The sequence below is a fragment of the Blennius ocellaris genome (genome assembly GCF_963422515.1).
Source record: "Blennius ocellaris genome assembly, chromosome: 13".
Lineage (NCBI taxonomy): Eukaryota > Metazoa > Chordata > Actinopteri > Blenniiformes > Blenniidae > Blennius > Blennius ocellaris.
Genome location: NC_137662.1, coordinates 24,316,182 through 24,333,530, shown reverse-complemented (window position 1 = coordinate 24,333,530; position 17,349 = coordinate 24,316,182).

Genomic DNA, 17,349 nt, shown 5'->3' with positions numbered 1-17,349 from the left:
ATTTGTACCATTAAAAAACTATACAATATGACACTTTTATACTTATTTAAGTTTAAGTTTAAACTTATTTCAACTTATTTTAGCACTTTCATCCTGAGTGGGCGGGACTAAAATAATAACCTTTAAATGTAAACTTTCAAGTTTTTCTTTGTTGTGGCGCAAAGTATATATGTACATGAAAAAGTGTACATTTTTCACATTTACTACTGAAAATAACTCCAATTTCCAACATGAAACCAATTTTAATGAAACCTTCTGCTGCAAAATTCTGTGAAATGTCTGGAAAACTTCTCCTGCAGCTGTTGCATTCTGGGTTGTTTTGTTTTAAATTTTTTTTGACAGCGCGGCTTTGAGGCTAGTTTGATAGCAAGCAGGTAGCGTTCGTAGCGGTGTTTCGTCACTACCCATAAGACAACTGTGTGTAAACGTTGGGTTTGTCTGCAGCTTTTTAAAAACCTGGAACGAACCGGGGCGAGAGAGGACACACTTTCTAAACGTCTGGAGACGCTCAGGACTGCAGGACAACTTTTAGAAAGTCAAATTTCAGCCTTTTCAGGCTAACCAGTGTGGGTCTTAATTCAGATATCTATATTTTTGCACAAGATATTATTTATTTATTTATTAAACGGTGGTACATATTTTTGTAACTAAATGTCACATGCCTGAACTGAATGAATTAAAATAACTAAATACATAAGATAAATAAATAAATCTTTGTTTGTTTTTTTTTAAATGAGCGTGACGACGCACCGCAAACTGTTTGACTGGATCCAGTTATCCAGTAAAAAAAAAATCTAATTCACTGACACTTGCATTATTGGATTTTTTTTTTTTTTTTTTTTGCAGAGAAAGTTTGAATGTCTCTCTTTCCGTCACTCTCACATCGACAATCGTTCCCGCCGCTCCGTCCAAGCCCACGTCATTATCTGGAACAAACGCCAGATAATGACGTTTAAAAAAAAAAAAAAACTTATAATAAGACGTCGATGTAAGATTCAAACTTCACCCGATGATTAATTCCGTGGAAGGTATCGTCCAATCAGAACTGGGCGGCGGAATCGACTGACCTCGGCGTTTCATCACTTATCTGGTTATTGAGCGTGTGGCGGATTCCTTCATACCTTCATGGAGGCAAGGACAAATTTTTTTTTTTTAAAAAGAGCGGAGTATTAACTTCCCTCACTTGAACGATGAAAGAGATGAAGTGAAGTCGGAAGTGAGGTATCGGCCCCCGAACGCCGCGGCGACAGCTCCTCCATGACGGTGACGGATTGCAGCAAATTAAAAGCGATAAGGATCCTTCATGGACTCGGTTCAGTGACGGCCGGGTGAAAAAGGGGGGGGGGGGGGGGGGATCGCGACGTCTCACTTCCAACCCCGTTTAATCAAGGCGGCATTTTTAATGGGCGGACATTGATCAGCCATAACATTATGACCGTCAGGCTAACGTTTGCTAACGGCTCCGAACGCTGGAACTTTTACACTGTGAGAGGTTTTCTTTTCTTTCAATCGCAACGACTATTATTTTTGTTCTTTCATCTTTTACTTCCTGGAACCACGTTTCGTGGATACTGTAAAATATGTGTACGATATAATCGGTATTTGTCGCGCCGTCTCATTTTGCTTTAATTCAACTTTCTTTGACAACATTTTGCGAATTCTCAGCTCGCGTTAACGACTCGCCACGGACGTGCGGTTTTGTATCACGCCAAGTAACGAGCAACGTGGCCAACATTCAATGGTCATTAAATAAATATATAAATAAATAAATGCAGATGAAAGCAACCGTCTTGGCCAACATTCAATGGTCATTAAATAAATAATTAAATAAATAAACAAGTAAATAAATAAATAAATACATAAATAAATGCAGATGAAAGCAACCATCTTGGCCAACATACAATGGTCATAAAAAATTTAATAAAATAAAATAAATAAATGCAGATGAAAGCAACCATCTTGGCCAACATATAATGGTCATTAAATAAATAAATAAATAAATAAATAAATGCAGATGAAAGCAACCGTGTTGGCCAACATACAATGGCGATTAAATAAAAAAATAAATTAAAAAAAAATAAAAGCAGATGAAAGCACCTGTCTTGGCCAACATACAATGGTCATTAAAAAGAACAATAAATAAATAAATAAATGCAGATGAAAGCAACCGTCTTGGCCAACAAAATAAAACAAACAAACAAACAAACAAACAAACAAACAAACAAACAAACAAACAAATAAATAAATAAATAAATAAATAAATAAATGTAGATGAAAGCAACCGTCTTGGCCAAAATACAATGGTCATTAAAAAACAGTAATAAATAAAAATAAATAAATAAAAGCAGATGAAAACCTCGCCTTCTGGGCCAACATTCAGAGGTAATTAGTACCACACATGATCGAAGCCTTGCTCTGGTGCAAAACATTTAAAAAAAAATTTTTTTTATCAGAATTTCAGCGTTGCCACGGCGACAAAACAGGTCGGATACGAGTCACGCGTCATCAGAAGAGGAATTATTGACGGTTCACGACGATAAATGATCCGTCCTCATCGTGAAGTTCGGGACGATCGGTTCAATATTTCCCTTTGTGTGAATCGGCGCGTTATGAGGACGTATTGAACGCTCAGTGTCAAACTTCTCCTCCGTTACTCCCACATCATCAGCTGGTCGTTACCCAGTTGAACACCTCACTTCTTTTTTTTTCTCACTCTTTTGAATGGATCTCGCCTCTAATTGTGAAAATATTGAGCGCGCTGGGAGGCCGACGTCCTCCCCTCCCCCCCCCCCCGTTCCTCCCACATCATCAGTTAGTCATTACGAAGGCCGAGTCATTAGCACGCAGACGGATCGTTAATGCTGAGGCCGATCGTTACCGGGGCACCGGCTTCTTTTGTCCTTATTGAACAGGAGGAGTGTTATTTTCACACCCGAGTGTCGTTCATCTTCGCGGCATCGGTGAGGAGAACAGAGGTGGATTTATAGTTCGACGTGCTTATAAAACAAAAAAAAAAGAAAGAAAGAAGAAGAAGAAGAAGCCACACTTGTCCCATATTTCACGGCGTTAATGGACGGACCAGGTAATTATCAGGCCTCTTGATGTAGATCCCAGGTTGGAGTTTAAGACGACGGAGGTTTGATCCAGTTCCCATTAAAGTCCTAGTGAAATGAAAGTTCGACCTCCAAAACACTCTGGCTGTCGCTTCTAGGATCATCTTTATGCTAACTGGCCGAAGGGTAAAATGTTAAAACACGGCAATCTGTGAGAAAATAGCCGATAAACGGCGCTATTTCCTCTGCTGGGCGGAGCTTCTGACAATAACAGAGTGACATCACGAGTTGTGCACACGCCCAAGTTGTGTTTACATTATGGAGGATCAGAGTTTTGACCACGAAGAGGCTGAATTTAACCATATTTCATCATCATGGTCATTTCAAACCCAGTGATTGATGAAGAAGACACAGAACCGCTAGCCGCATGAGCTAGCGGCTCCCGCTAGCCGTGCTCCTTTTCTCCTCTCTCGGTCTCTTCCAGGCTCAATCTTTCGTCAAGGCTCATAAAACGCCGACTATAACTTCAAAACACTGTTAAAACTTGGATATTTAAGAGGAAACAAGCCGATATAAACACAACAGATGGAGATCTGCACAACTCTTGACGTCACGCCCACGAAGAAGAAGGATTCCCCCGACTTCCTCGGCTGGAGATTCAAAAATCAAATAACTTTGCCCCACCACTGTTGTCGCATAGCAGAACCTTATAAGTAGAACCCCCAACTATTGTTTTTTGCAAAGCAGTGTTTTACATTTCACTAGGACTTTAAAACACTAAAAATCCCCGGGACCCCAAAAAAAGAAAACGACTAAATTGACCATAACTTTTTTCCCTCCTTGTCTCCTGGACTCTGCTGCAGCAACTTGCCACATTCAGAGCCCAAGTTCTTTGTTCTTGTTTTTTTTGTTCAAGTGCATGTGAGGATGAGGATTGAGGATTGAGGATTGAGGAGTGTCAATCCTCCAGCAGCAGAAGCATGAACTGTGTCAAAAGGCGCCTTAAATACTCTTCCCTCAACTGGGTGAGACCATTAAAACCTCCACAGGGGATCAAAGTTAACTTCAGTGTCTTACAACTCAGTTAAAATCCTCCCTTCCAACACCACAACTACAACTTGATAAAACACAACCGATATCAGCAAATATATGTAAAAACCAAACAGCGGACTAATAAACTAAATCCTAAACCCTGATACAACTATGTGCCCCCCCCCCCCCCCTCCTGCTCCTCCTCTTGGTTCAGCCCGGAACCTTCTTTAGCAGTGTCGGTTCCAGGGGGACTGTTTTGTCTGGACACAGGAAGAGAAGGTCAGTGGAAACTCTCCTCACATCATCAGCTGACAATCAGAATCTCACACTTGTTGCACGACGCTCGATTTATGGATGAATTGTTGTTTCCTCCACAGACGGTCGGATCGACAGACGACGACAGACGATTCAATAAATCAGTTAAAAACAACAATTGTGTGTGAATTTAATTCATATATGAACAAATAGCCTGATAAAGTGCTGGTGAACATTTAAAGTGTTGGAATAAAATTCTGTGAAGCTGAAAATGAGGAACGAAGTGCCAGTGAGTTACTCTTTCTCCCTCTTTCTTTCTTTTTCTTTCTTTCTCTCTCTTTCTCCCTCTTCCTTTCTTTTTCTTTCTTTCTCTCTCTTTCTCCCTCTTTCTTTCTTTCTCTCTCTTTCTCCCTCTTTCTTTCTTTCTCTCTCTTTCTTTCATTCTCTTTCTCCCTCTTTCTTTCTTTCGTTCTTTCTTTCTCTCTTTCTTGCTTTCTTTCTTTACCTCCCTTTCTCTGTCTTTCTTTCTTTCTCCCTCTCTTTCTTTCACTCTTTCTTTCGCTCTCTGTCTTTTCTTTCTCTCAGTCTTTTCTTTCTCCCTTTCTCAGTCTTTTCTTTCTCTCTTTCACTGTCTTTTCTTTCTCTCTTTCGCTGTCTTTTCTTTCTCTTTCTGTCTCTGTCTCTTTCTTTCTCTCTCTTTCTTTCTCTTTTCTTTCTCTCTTTCTGTCTTTTCTTTCTCTCTTTCTGTCTTTTCTTTCTCTCTCTTTCTTTCTCTCTTTCTGTCTTTTCTTTCTCTCTTTCTGTCTTTTCTTTCTCTCTTTCTCTGTCCTTTATTTCTCTCTTTCTGTCTTTCTTTTTTTCTGTCTCTTTTTTCCTCTGTCTCTTTCTTTCTCTCTTTCTGTCTTTTCTTTCTCTCTTTCTGTCTTTTCTTTCTCTCTTTCTCTGTCCTTTATTTCTCTCTTTCTGTCTTTCTTTTTTTCTGTCTCTTTTTTCCTCTGTCTCTTTCTTTCTCTCTTTCTCGATGGAAGACGAGCTTTAACGAGGTCCGACGGCGTCGCTGGGCGAGTGACGGAGGTTCTCCACGACGGTTCTCGTGGAGAACCTACAAGCAGTTTATGTGCACATATATGCGTATATATGCCACGTATAGGTGAAATTGAGGTGCATATATGTGAATATACAGGCCATATAGGTTTCCTGTACTGCTTCTTTATTTCCACATATATATAGCCCATATCTCACTTTTAACTGTCATACATTATCAAGGCAATAACTAAGAACTAACTAAAAAACTATTATGTAAGAAGAACATATAGGTGCATATATGTACCTATATAGGTACCTGTATGCACGTATATGTGTACATATATGTGCATTTATGTACATATAATATAGGAAAACGGCCAATTTTATATATGTCACATATTAAAAACCTATATCGTAACCTATATTAAAACATATACGTGCATACAGGTACCTATATAGGTAAAACATATGTTTATACAGGTTCTTTCCATGTGGGAGTGAAGAGCAAACGCAGTTTCCTCCTCGAATCAAACCATATTTCCCCCGTCATGCAGACAATTTACCGTATATCTAAAAGCCGTGGGCAGACCCCCCCCCCCCCCCCCGGGGGGGGGGCTGTGAACTTCTCCCAGCTGGTTGTTTGTGGTAAAATGAAATGGAATCAATATGGTCGCCATGCAGAAACACATTCAGCCTCTCACTTTAGCTTCATTTCACCGCGCCGCCGTTTCTCTCTTTAAGGGGGAATAGATAGTGGCGGAGGGAGGGAGGGAGGGAGGGAGGGCATGTGCTGGGCGTCACACACACACACACACACACACACGCCGCGGCCATTCATCCAGGCGGTGAGTTGAGTAATGAGTGGTTTTAGTGAAGGGGACAGCTCACCTTCTTACCAACCCTTCTCAAGGAGACTTCTGATCATTGTTGTCAACTACAGCTAAGCACGTTAAATGGACACTGAACTGTGTGTGTGTGTGTGTGTGTGTGCGTGCGTGTGCGTGTGTATGTGCACGTGTGAGGTGGAAGTCGTCTTTAACTGGTGTGAGAAAGTGTCGCTCCCCAACATCTTACATCTGTCTCCCATTATGATCAGGACGCCGCCGAGAGATGCATAATGGACTTTCCTGTGTGTGTGTGTGTGTGTGTGTGTGTGTGTGTGTGTTGGGGGGGGGGGGGGGGGGGTAGAGTTTAGCAGCCAATCAATCACGAGCTGTCAGACGGTTAAGTGCGGGGGAACGGTGTCAGCAGAGGTGGCGTGCACGATTCCACGTGCACGTGAGCGTGGAATCACGCAGAGCGGCTTCGTGAACGCAAAGACTTCAGTCGGGCGAGTGGAGAGCGGAGAGAGAGAGAGAGAGAGAGGTGGGGGGGGGGGATTATTAAGGCTTTCTGCCAGGTTGGCCTCTATATTCTGAAGTCTGAGGCTTTCAGGCGCTCGGATCGACACAGAAATAACTTTTCACACGGACGTTCTTATTCCCGTCACGTCTCCTCGCGTCACAGATCCACACTGATTCTCTTTAAGTTATTAGAAGCAGCTTCAAGCCAGTTTTCCTGAAGGTCTTTGTTGTGGTGACTCTGGTGGCCGTCTGCAGCCCGACTGACCCTCTGTGGACTCGCTCTGCTAAAACGAGGCTCCATTAGTACCTCCACTGCTTTCGTCGCACTTCAAAGCGACGAATAAACATCTTGCGCTTTGTGTTCCAGATGGTTCCTCTCCAGTGTCGCCCCGCCCCCCCTTCCGATTCCCTCTGAAAGAAATTAAAGTGCAAGTTCAGGGATGGTTTATTATCCCACGAGGGGTCAATCGTATTTATCAGCAGTTCACATGAAGAAAACATCAAAATAAGAATCACATAAGAATTAGAATAAATACATTTATTCAAAAGACAAAGAGCCGCAGGAAGTTTAGAAGGCTGTTCTTACTTTATTTTGGCGAGAAGGAAGTGGAGAGAAATTAGTGCAGTGGAGAGCTCAGGAGAAAATACCTGTATTATTATTATTATTAGTATTATTATTATTATTATTATTATGATTATTATTATTATTATGATTATTAGTATTATTATTATTATTATGATGATTCTTCTTCTTCTGATTATTATTAGAATTATTATTATTATTATTATTATTATTATTATTATTATTATAGTATTATTGTTATTGTTATTATTATTATTAATAATAGTAATATTTATTATTATTAATATTAGTAACAATATTTTTTATTATCAGTATGATTATTATTAGTAGTATTATTATCATTAATAAAAATAATTTATTATGATTACTATCATTATTATTAAGCTTTTTTACTTAGATTTGATCGGACCAGGCAAACTCAAAGTCGTGTTTTTAATATTCAATTAATAGACATATTTAACGTGACCAAGTCGGCTACTTCACAGACGGTCGTCCGCGGCGTCAAACACGTTTTAGCAACAATTTTATTAGGATGGAACTTTTTTAAACAAACGTTACAGTTGCTGTTATATTAAAACCACGATAAAAATGTACAACGATAAAATACAGATCATACAAAATAACAATGGCGCTGGAAAAAGCGACTTTTTCATTTAGCTACGACTCCGTTTCCTTGGAAACGAGGGGGTGGGGGGATGGGGGGATGGGGGGGGGTGGGGGGATGGGCGCAATTTTTCTGAAGCGCTGTAACTCGTAATTCAGCTTTTCACTACAAAAAACAAACAACAGCAGCCTCTAGTGGCCAAACATGCATCCTGCAGTGCTTTCAGCCTTTCCGCTGTTTCCGTGGAAACGGACATCTTTTTTTTTCAAAACGTTGCCGTGTGAATGGGGCCTTCGGAGAGTTTTTGCATGTTCTCCCTGTTTCGCCCTTCGAGTTCTGACCAGAACCCTGCAGCTTCGCCAGCAGACGAGGATCAGTTGGGGGGGGGGGGGGGGGGGGGGGGGGAACGGAACAAAAAGAAAACAAAAAACAAAAGTGAAAACAAACAAATAAAGGCTGCAGCGACGTCCGGGAGCCTCGCGCTTCGTTTCGCTCACATCAATCCCGACGCGTTGCTCGGCGGCCAATCCCCGGGCGGAGCTCTGCAAACGCTGATTTACAACCTCCACTGTTTGCAGGATGATATTGTGCAGCTGCTTTTTCTGTCCCCTCTACTTTATTGCCTCCCCCCCCCTCCCCCCCCCCTCCACACACACACACACACTGAGATTAACGTCCTCAATTCAGATGCAGACCTGGAGATTGATGGTGGCAGAAAACACACGTAAACACAAGGGAGGGAAGGGAAAAAAAAAAAAAAAAACTGTTTTCAGTCAACGGGGAATCCTGCGTTTCTACAAGTGTTGATATTGTGCGTTTTTTCAGAGAACAAAAAAACATGAAGCCTCAATAAGAGAACTGAAAGAGTGTTTTCATTACGGCTTCCCAGCCGCTCTCGCTCCTCCGTCGTGTTTCCTGCTTTCCGACGGCGCTAATCCAACCCCGTTCCTGCTCAGCCTGACTCGACTGGGCGAGCGACGGCGTCTCGTTCTCTCCGCCATCTTTTAAAAAAATGAGCTGCAGGTGTCACTATGTCTGGTGGCAATTAGAGGTTTTTGGGAGCCGGGGTGTTTCGGATTAACTGGTTTCCCTGTTGACTGGTGACCTTGAGCCCCTTCCCTTTCACATTCCAGCGATGCGACATGCTACATGCTAAAGAGTTTCAGGGCTCACACACCAGCTATGCTGACATGCTAATGGGTTTCAGGCTCACACACCAGTGATGCTAAACGCTACATGCTAAAGACTGTCGGGGCTCATGGTCCAGCGACGCTATATGCTACATTCTAATGAGTTTCAGGGTCACACTCCAGCGATGCTACATGCTAAAGAGTTTCAGGGCTCACACTCTCACGATGCTACATGCTACATGCTAAAGGGTTTCAGTGCTCACACTCCAGTGATGCTAAATGCTACATACTAAAGACTGTCGGGGCTCACGGTCCAGCGACGCTACATGCTACATGCTACATGCTACATGCTAAAGGGTTTCAGTGCTCACACTCCAGTGATGCTAAATGCTACATACTAAAGACTGTCGGGGCTCACGGTCCAGCGACGCTACATGCTACATGCTACATGCTAAAGGGTTTCAGTGCTCACACTCCAGTGATGCTAAATGCTACATACTAAAGACTGTCGGGGCTCATGATCCAGCGACGCTACATGCTACATGCTAAAGGGGTTTCTGTGCTCACACTCCAGTGATGCTAAATGCTACATGCTAAAGGGTTTCAGGGCTCACGCTCCAGCGATGCTGCATGCTAAAGCGTGTCGAGGCTCACGTTCCAGCGACGCTACATGCTACATGCTAAAGGGTTTCAGGGCTCACGCTCCAGTGATGCTAAATGCAACATGCTAAAGAGTTTCAGCCTCACACACCAGCGATGCTACATGCTAAACATGTAGCGTCTATATATACAGTTGAATTGAACGGAATTCCTTTAATTCACGCGGAGACAATTGTTGATCGCGTGAGGTCACACTGTGAGATCTCCTAATGCGAGTCATATTGACAGAAACGACTCCGGTGTTTACCGAGGCTTCAGCCCGGAGCAGACAAACGTAAACATGAAAGCGCGTCTCGGTGTTGGAGGTATCATCTTTCTGACGACGGCTCCTCGCACTCCGAGCCTCTCGGTGTAAATAGAAACACTCTGACCTGCAGATCTGTTTACACGACGAGCCGAGGAGATTAAAACCGACACGCCGAGCCTCCGACTGAAATGAAAAGTCGAGATTAAAGAGCACAGAGATGCTTCAGTAGTGACAAAAAAAAAAAAACAAACAAAAAGGGAAATTGACAGAAAATTACACGAGTCGGCTCTTTTCTCCGCAGGAATGAGCATGTTTACATCTCCATCGGGAAACCAGACAAAAGACAGACGAGGGGATTGGGTCATGAAGGGGTTAAAAGTTCTGTGAAGGACGAGAACCAACCTGTAGCTGCTTGCTGAGATCCGAGTACCGAGTACTGAGTACTGGGTATCAAGTACCGAGTACCGAGTACCAAGTACCGAGTACCAAGTACCGAGTATCGAGTACCAAATACCAAGTACCGAGTACCAAGTACCGAGTACCGAGTACCAAGTACCAAGTACCAAATACCGAGTACCAAGTACCGAGTACCGAGTACCGGGTACCAAGTATCAAGTACCGAGTACCGGGTACCAGGTATCGAGTACCGAGTACCAAGTACCGAGTACCAGGTACCAAGTATCAAGTACCAAGTACCGAGTACCGGGTATCAAGTATCAAGTACCGAGTACTGGGTACCGGGTACCAGGTATCGAGTACCGAGTACCGAGTACCGAATACCAAGTATCAAGTACCGAGTACCGGGTACCGGGTACCAGGTATCGAGTACCGAGTACCAAGTACCGAGTAAGTAGTATCAAGTACCGAGTATCGAGTCCTAAGTACCGAGTACCGAGTACCGATACCAGTACTTGTACTTGTCAAGTACAATAAAGCCCCTTCCTTTCTCCGTGCGCAGACATCATGCGAACTCTGTGTTGCCGTGGCAACCACATCGAAGCAACACCCTTTCATAAGGCTCACTCAGGTCAAGGTTATTGGTGCGAGTCTCAGTCAGGCCTCCTCCAGGATACGCTTCGTTTTTATTGTACGCGACGTCACGGAAAAGATATTTATTTGCTCTCGGCGCAGAAATACAAAAAATAAATCCCCCTTGGAAAATCTATTTTTGTTTTTGAAGGTGAAAGTGACATTGGGGCTACTTTTTCTCTCCTAAACTGTAAGTTTTAGTGAAAGTTCAGGAACAGTTAACGTATTTGAAACTTTTTGATGCGTTCTGTAAAAATATATAAATAAATAAATAAACAAATAATGATAATAATGGGAAAAAAAAAAGGGGGGGGGGGGTATTTACCCACGAGGAGTGTGATGTGGACTATCAGCCACTGGATCTTCTAAATCAACGAAAATTCAGTCCCAGACACACACACACACACACACACACACACACACACACACACACACACACACACACACACACACACACACACACACACACACACACACACACACACACACACACACACACACACTGATGATCTCCTGTCAAATATGAGCAAAACAATCCGTCGACAAATATTTGTTGTGACAGGGGACACAAACCAAAATGCTAATTTGCAGACACCACAGAGGATTAAATATGTTAACAACAGCGAGAGATTGACTGTGGTGGTGGGGGGGAGGGGTGGGGGGGGAGGGGGGGAGGGGCAAGAAATAAAAAACACTAAAAATATTCGACTAAACAAACAAACGAGAACAAAACCGAGGGGGGGGGGGGGGGAGCTCGCGAGATGAAACACCGGCAAGAGGAGGAAACGTTCTGAACTTGAAAGGTGAAATGTGAGTGTGGGGTCACGTCCGGGTGACGCCCGGGTGACGCCCCGATGACGCCCCGATGACGTCCCGGTGACGTCCCGGGCGACGTCCGGGCGACGTCCCGGTGACTTCCGGGTGACGTCCGGATGACGTCCAGGTGAGCGCCGCATCGCAAACACTGAAGAACACAGTGGTCTTTCCATGTGGGGTACCTCTCCCATCCACTTTGTATGGGAAATTTCTTCATAGATTTTTGGGGGGATCGGGGACGGTTAGCCGCTAACGTCTCGAAATATAATCGCTTCGTCTTTGGCTGATGACAAATCATCCCTGAGGATTTCATGCAATTTGGATTAAAAGTTTAAGGCTTATTAAAGTATGTATCTCAGGGGGGTCAAACTGGTTTCAGTTGAGGAGCAACATCAACCTGACCTCTGACCTCTGGAGGCCCAACAATTCAAACATCACATTAAACTGCAGATATGGACAAATGTTAAAGTCTTTCCTTCTTTTGATTCTTTTGTAACTGCAAGAATTTGCCAGTCTATTCTGAAATATACATATTAAAGGAAATCAGATATTATTATATTTGCAAAAAAAAAACCCTCAGTCACCTGTATCTGGTATGGTATTTTTATTCAGGATTAAAACAATTTGTCATCATGTGGACATTTTTTGAGTTTACGTGTCTAAAGTATCACTTCACTTAAGTTGGACTCATTGTTTTATTGTGAAAGGCGTCGCGTCATGTGACCTCCACAGACACATTAACGTCGGGGGTCAAATTCTGACCAAATTTTCAATGTCATTTTTGACAATCTAAGTGTTTTTAGATCAGCTTCTGTCAGTTTCATATTTATACTTAAAAAAAAAAAAAAAAAATCCCATGGCGGCCGGATTAGATCCTCTGGCGGGCCGCTTCTGGCCCCCGGGCCGCATGTTGGACACCCCTGGTTTATCTAATACGTGCCATCAGGACAATACTGACCGTGATCAGGACGGAACGGTGACGTTGATTCAGGATGTGCAATAGAACGCCTTCGTTTTAGTCTCACCTCTCACGTACGTCCCGGGAAAGTCGGCGCGGACCGTCGAGGTTTCATGGAACGCCGCCGAAATGAACCATGAAGCACCCAAAGTGACGTAATTTATTTCGGGGCCCCGGAGGCGTCCGATCGCTCGCGTTCAAAACGCTTTCGCTGACTTTTCCCTTAATCTCGCTTGATAAATGAGCCGCGCGGCGCGGAAAGAGCACTTTCTGAGCAGCCGTAAGGCCCTAAACAGATTACAAAGACTTATGGGTAAATAGCTGCAGCGTGGAGGGGGGGGGGGGGGGGGTTAAAAAAAAAAAGACAAAGAAAAAAAGAAAAGAAAGTGAACGTCCTGGTTAATAGAGCTTCCTGGAAGAACGAGTGCAGTAACGTGACGCAACCGTTTCTGTTCCCGTCACTTGCCGACGAGAAATAAATGAATGAGATTAAGGTTTTAACGCGCCTGCATGCATGTGTGGGGTGAGGGGGGAAAGAAAAAAAAAAGAAGAAGAAGAAGAGAGCGAGAGAGAGAGAGAGAAGACGGAGTGATATGATGATCCCACCGCGAGGGGTTTCGATCGGCTCGCCTCTCAAAGTGGTTCGGTCGGTGCGGCCGCAGTGTGTGTGGGTTTGTCTGGAGATTAGATGAGAACCGTCGATGAGGACCGGCTCACTCTCATCGGGAGATGCAGTATTGATAGTCCTGATCCGGCTCCCAAAGTACCTCGGCGGCTCCATTTGAGGCCGTCCGGGCTCGAGCGCCTGTCGGCCAGAACATTAGGGCCACCGGCGGGTGGAGGAAGTAGCACATGCTGTCTTCTTATCCTCGGTCTTGTTGGGTGGAAAATGGCAGATTTGATAGTGACGGGGTGAGAGCGTCTCCCGACCTGCAGCTCCGGTTCTCAGTATCTTATAAAAAAAACAAGAAGGCCGTTGCTGGGCTAATCCCTGCCGGAGGGCTTTCTATTTTCTCACAAAGCCAGCTCTAAGGCAGCACACTTGGTACACTAGAGGGTGTTCCATGGGTCCTAGTAGATAATTATGTAGAATCTGAAAGGTCTTCTTCATAAGCTATGTCAAAATACGTCTCCAGAGCCCAAAAGGTGTTTTTATGCACTTAGTCACCCTGTGACTTGATATGCAAATTAGGTCATGGTCACCATGGTGCCCCTTCTCCGCAGGTGGAGTGTCCATGTGTGAAGTTTGGTGACTGTGGGCCCAGGAACTGCTGAGAAATGAGGAGAAATGTTTAGATGAAAATACATGTATTGTGCAACCATGACGAGCAAACTTCAGACCCTACCAATCTTCAAGGTCAAGGTCAAGGTCAGGCTCAAAAACCTAGGCCTCCAGAGCCCAAAATGTGTTTTTAAGCACTTCGTGACCCTGTGACCTACTTAATATGCAAATTAGGTCATGGTCACCATAGTATCCCTTCCCCCTCTGAGATGTATCCACATGTGAAGTTTGGTCACTGTGGGCCCAGGGGTTGCCGAGATATAGGTAGAAACGTTCGAACGGACGGACGTACGGACGTACGGAGACTGTTTCAAGATCCCCCTTCGGGGCCTATTGGCTACGGCGGGGGATAAAAAAAAAAATGACCCAAAGAGGGAGAAGTGGTGAAGCGGCAGCGAGGACTCATCGGAGGCTGATCTGACGGAGGAGCTCTCGCCTGTGCAGACCACCGAGCATCGTCACTGAACCGGGGGGGTCAAACACTCGTCAGATCAGGGGCCACGTTCGGCCCTCAGCGAGTCGGACCGGTAAAATAGATCTATAATAACCTTTAAACTTCAACCTTGAGGCTTTTTTTCCTCCGCCGACGGAAGTTGGGTGATCAAAGAGTGTTTATTTATTTATTTACATCTGTAATGAATTGATATTTTTTTGTTATTTACATTTTATTTATTTCTTTACATGTGTTAAAATGTGTATTTATTCATTGACATTTTTATTGACATTTATTTATTTAGATTTTTATTTACACGTATTGACATTTTTTATATGTTTATTTAAATTTGTATTTATTTACATGTATGAAATTTTTTATTCATTTATTGACATTTTATTGACATTTATTTATTTATTTAAAATTGTATTTACATGTATTTAATTTTTTATTCATTTATTGACATTTATTTATTTGAATTTTTATTTACATGTATTTCAATTTTTATTTACATGTATTTAAATTTTTATTGCGTTTATTAAAATTTTTATTTACATGTATTTAAATTTGTGTTTACTTATTGACATTGATTGATTGATTGATTGATTGATTGATTGATTGATTGATTGATTCATGTGTATGAATTTGATACACTTTTCACCAAAACTACACGCCCTTAATTGCATGAATGACCAATCGATTATATATATTTTTTAAAAATTCGTTTTCCAAAAAAATCCCCCAAAAAACTGCGTGTCCCATGTAAAGGAATAATGAAGCCCGCTGGTGTAAAAGACTCCAGAAAACGACTTTTCACAAACTAACTCCCTTTGACAGCGTCGCTTTGAAGCTTTGAAGTCCCCCTCCCCACTTAAAAAAAAAAATCAGTTTGATATTTTCTCGGCGTCCCGGCCGGATTGGAGCTTCTTGCAGGTTGGTTTCATGTCTGACACCCTTGAACTGGACCACGGAGGGGCGGGGACGTCCCGGTCTGACGGTCCCACGTCTCTCTTGACTTCACTGGACAACAAACGTCAGCAGGAGGAAGTGTCGCGAGAAGGAAATCCAGTTCTTCCGGCAACAACAGATTCTGTCGGGATCACGGGTGAGAGACCTTCCCGACCTCGCCCTCAGAGAGACGAGAGTCGAAGGAAAAACTCCGCTTGGCTCCCCCGTTGACAAGCGTCCTGCCTTGCCATGAAGGGAAACATTGCACCTGCGGTGCGCCGCCTCGACGCCGGCGGCCATATTGTCCTGGCTCGTCGCCAATGAAGCGTTCGCGCCCGCGGGGTTTTGAAGCACGTCGGCCCAAATCTTTGGGAGGAAGCCTTCCAACCCCGCAAACGCAAACTGTGTCACACAGACCGCTGGCAAAAAGCACAAAGTAAACCTCGCCTGCCTCCAACTCCGTCATCCAGAGGTTGAAGGAGGCAGCGGTGAAATCCTCTCTCAAAGCCTCAAACCCGGTTTCTTGTGTGAAGCAACGCAGACACCTGCTCTCAAATCTGCGCGACGAACCCGCCGAGAAACCACACCGGGACTCATTCCCCGCGCCTTCTTCACACATGCTCCTCATAAAGTATTCATGGCGGGTCTTCGTTTATATTTACAGAAAGTGGAATATGAACACAGTAAGCACTTGCGGCGCCTCGGGGACGCTCGGCTGCTCGCTTTTATTTGTTTCCAGATCGAAGTTTCGGGCGTGTGACTCGTTTCTGAATGGAAGGTTGCTTCTTTTGAACACGATGAAGAGAGGCGGCCGGTTCGCCTGAACAGAAACCCATTGTGGGTCAGCGTGTGGCCAAAAGGAAAAGTTGCCCCCTCCCCCCCCACTCCCGCTTGGTTTTTCACAAGTTCATTGCTGTTTTGCCAGTTTGGGAGTTGAAGCGTTCCACGTTGGGTCCAGTGGGAAAATGATGCTTATCGTACATATTTGTACTGCGTGGGCTTTTGTTTGTCGCGTCGTCTTGGTATTCTATAATGTGTGTGCAAGGCAATGGTTTCTGAGAACTATACTGAAATATAAAATGTTCTCACGCAACGGGCAGCGGAAGATTTGTTTCTTCTTCTGGCTCTTCCCTTCTAATTATTTCTATATAACACATGGATTTCCTAAATTTTTTTGTTGCTTTCACATATGAATGAAAGTAAAAATGTTTGCTGTCATGAAAGAAACAAAAAAATTTGGAAATTAAATTCAAGGTCATTTCTAATTACATGTCTGAGTGAAAAATTTTATTCTTTGTTGACATGGACATTTCATTGAAAATAATAGAGTTAACATGTTGGGTCACTAACTTTTTTATTAATTTATTTACATTATTTACATTTTTATTTATTTATTGACATTTTATTGACATTTATTTATTTATTTATTGACATTTTAGTGACATTTATTTACTTATTTATTTTTATATAAATCATATAAAACATTTTTATTTACATTTCTATTTATTTATTTTTATATAAATCATATAAAACATTTTTATTTACATTTCTATTTATTTATTTATCATCTTTATGTATGACTTTTATCAACTTTTCACCAAAACTTCACGCCCTAATTGCATGAATGATCAATCAATAAAAAATTATGCAGTTATCATTTTGGGCCATTAACATTTTTATTAATTAATTTACATTATTTACATTTTTATTCTTTTATTGACATTTTATTGACATTTATTTATTTTATATAAATCATATAAAACATTTTTATTTACATTTCATTTATTATTAGGCCACCTACCAAACTTCAGCTCAATCGGACAATGTTTGCTAGCATGCTAACGGGCATGCTAGGCCGCAAGCTAGCCAATCCACCTGAAAATCTCAGTGTGGTACTCGGCAGGTGCCCCCCCCCCCCAAGCCGGAATCTGGTTTTACTTCAATTCTGGT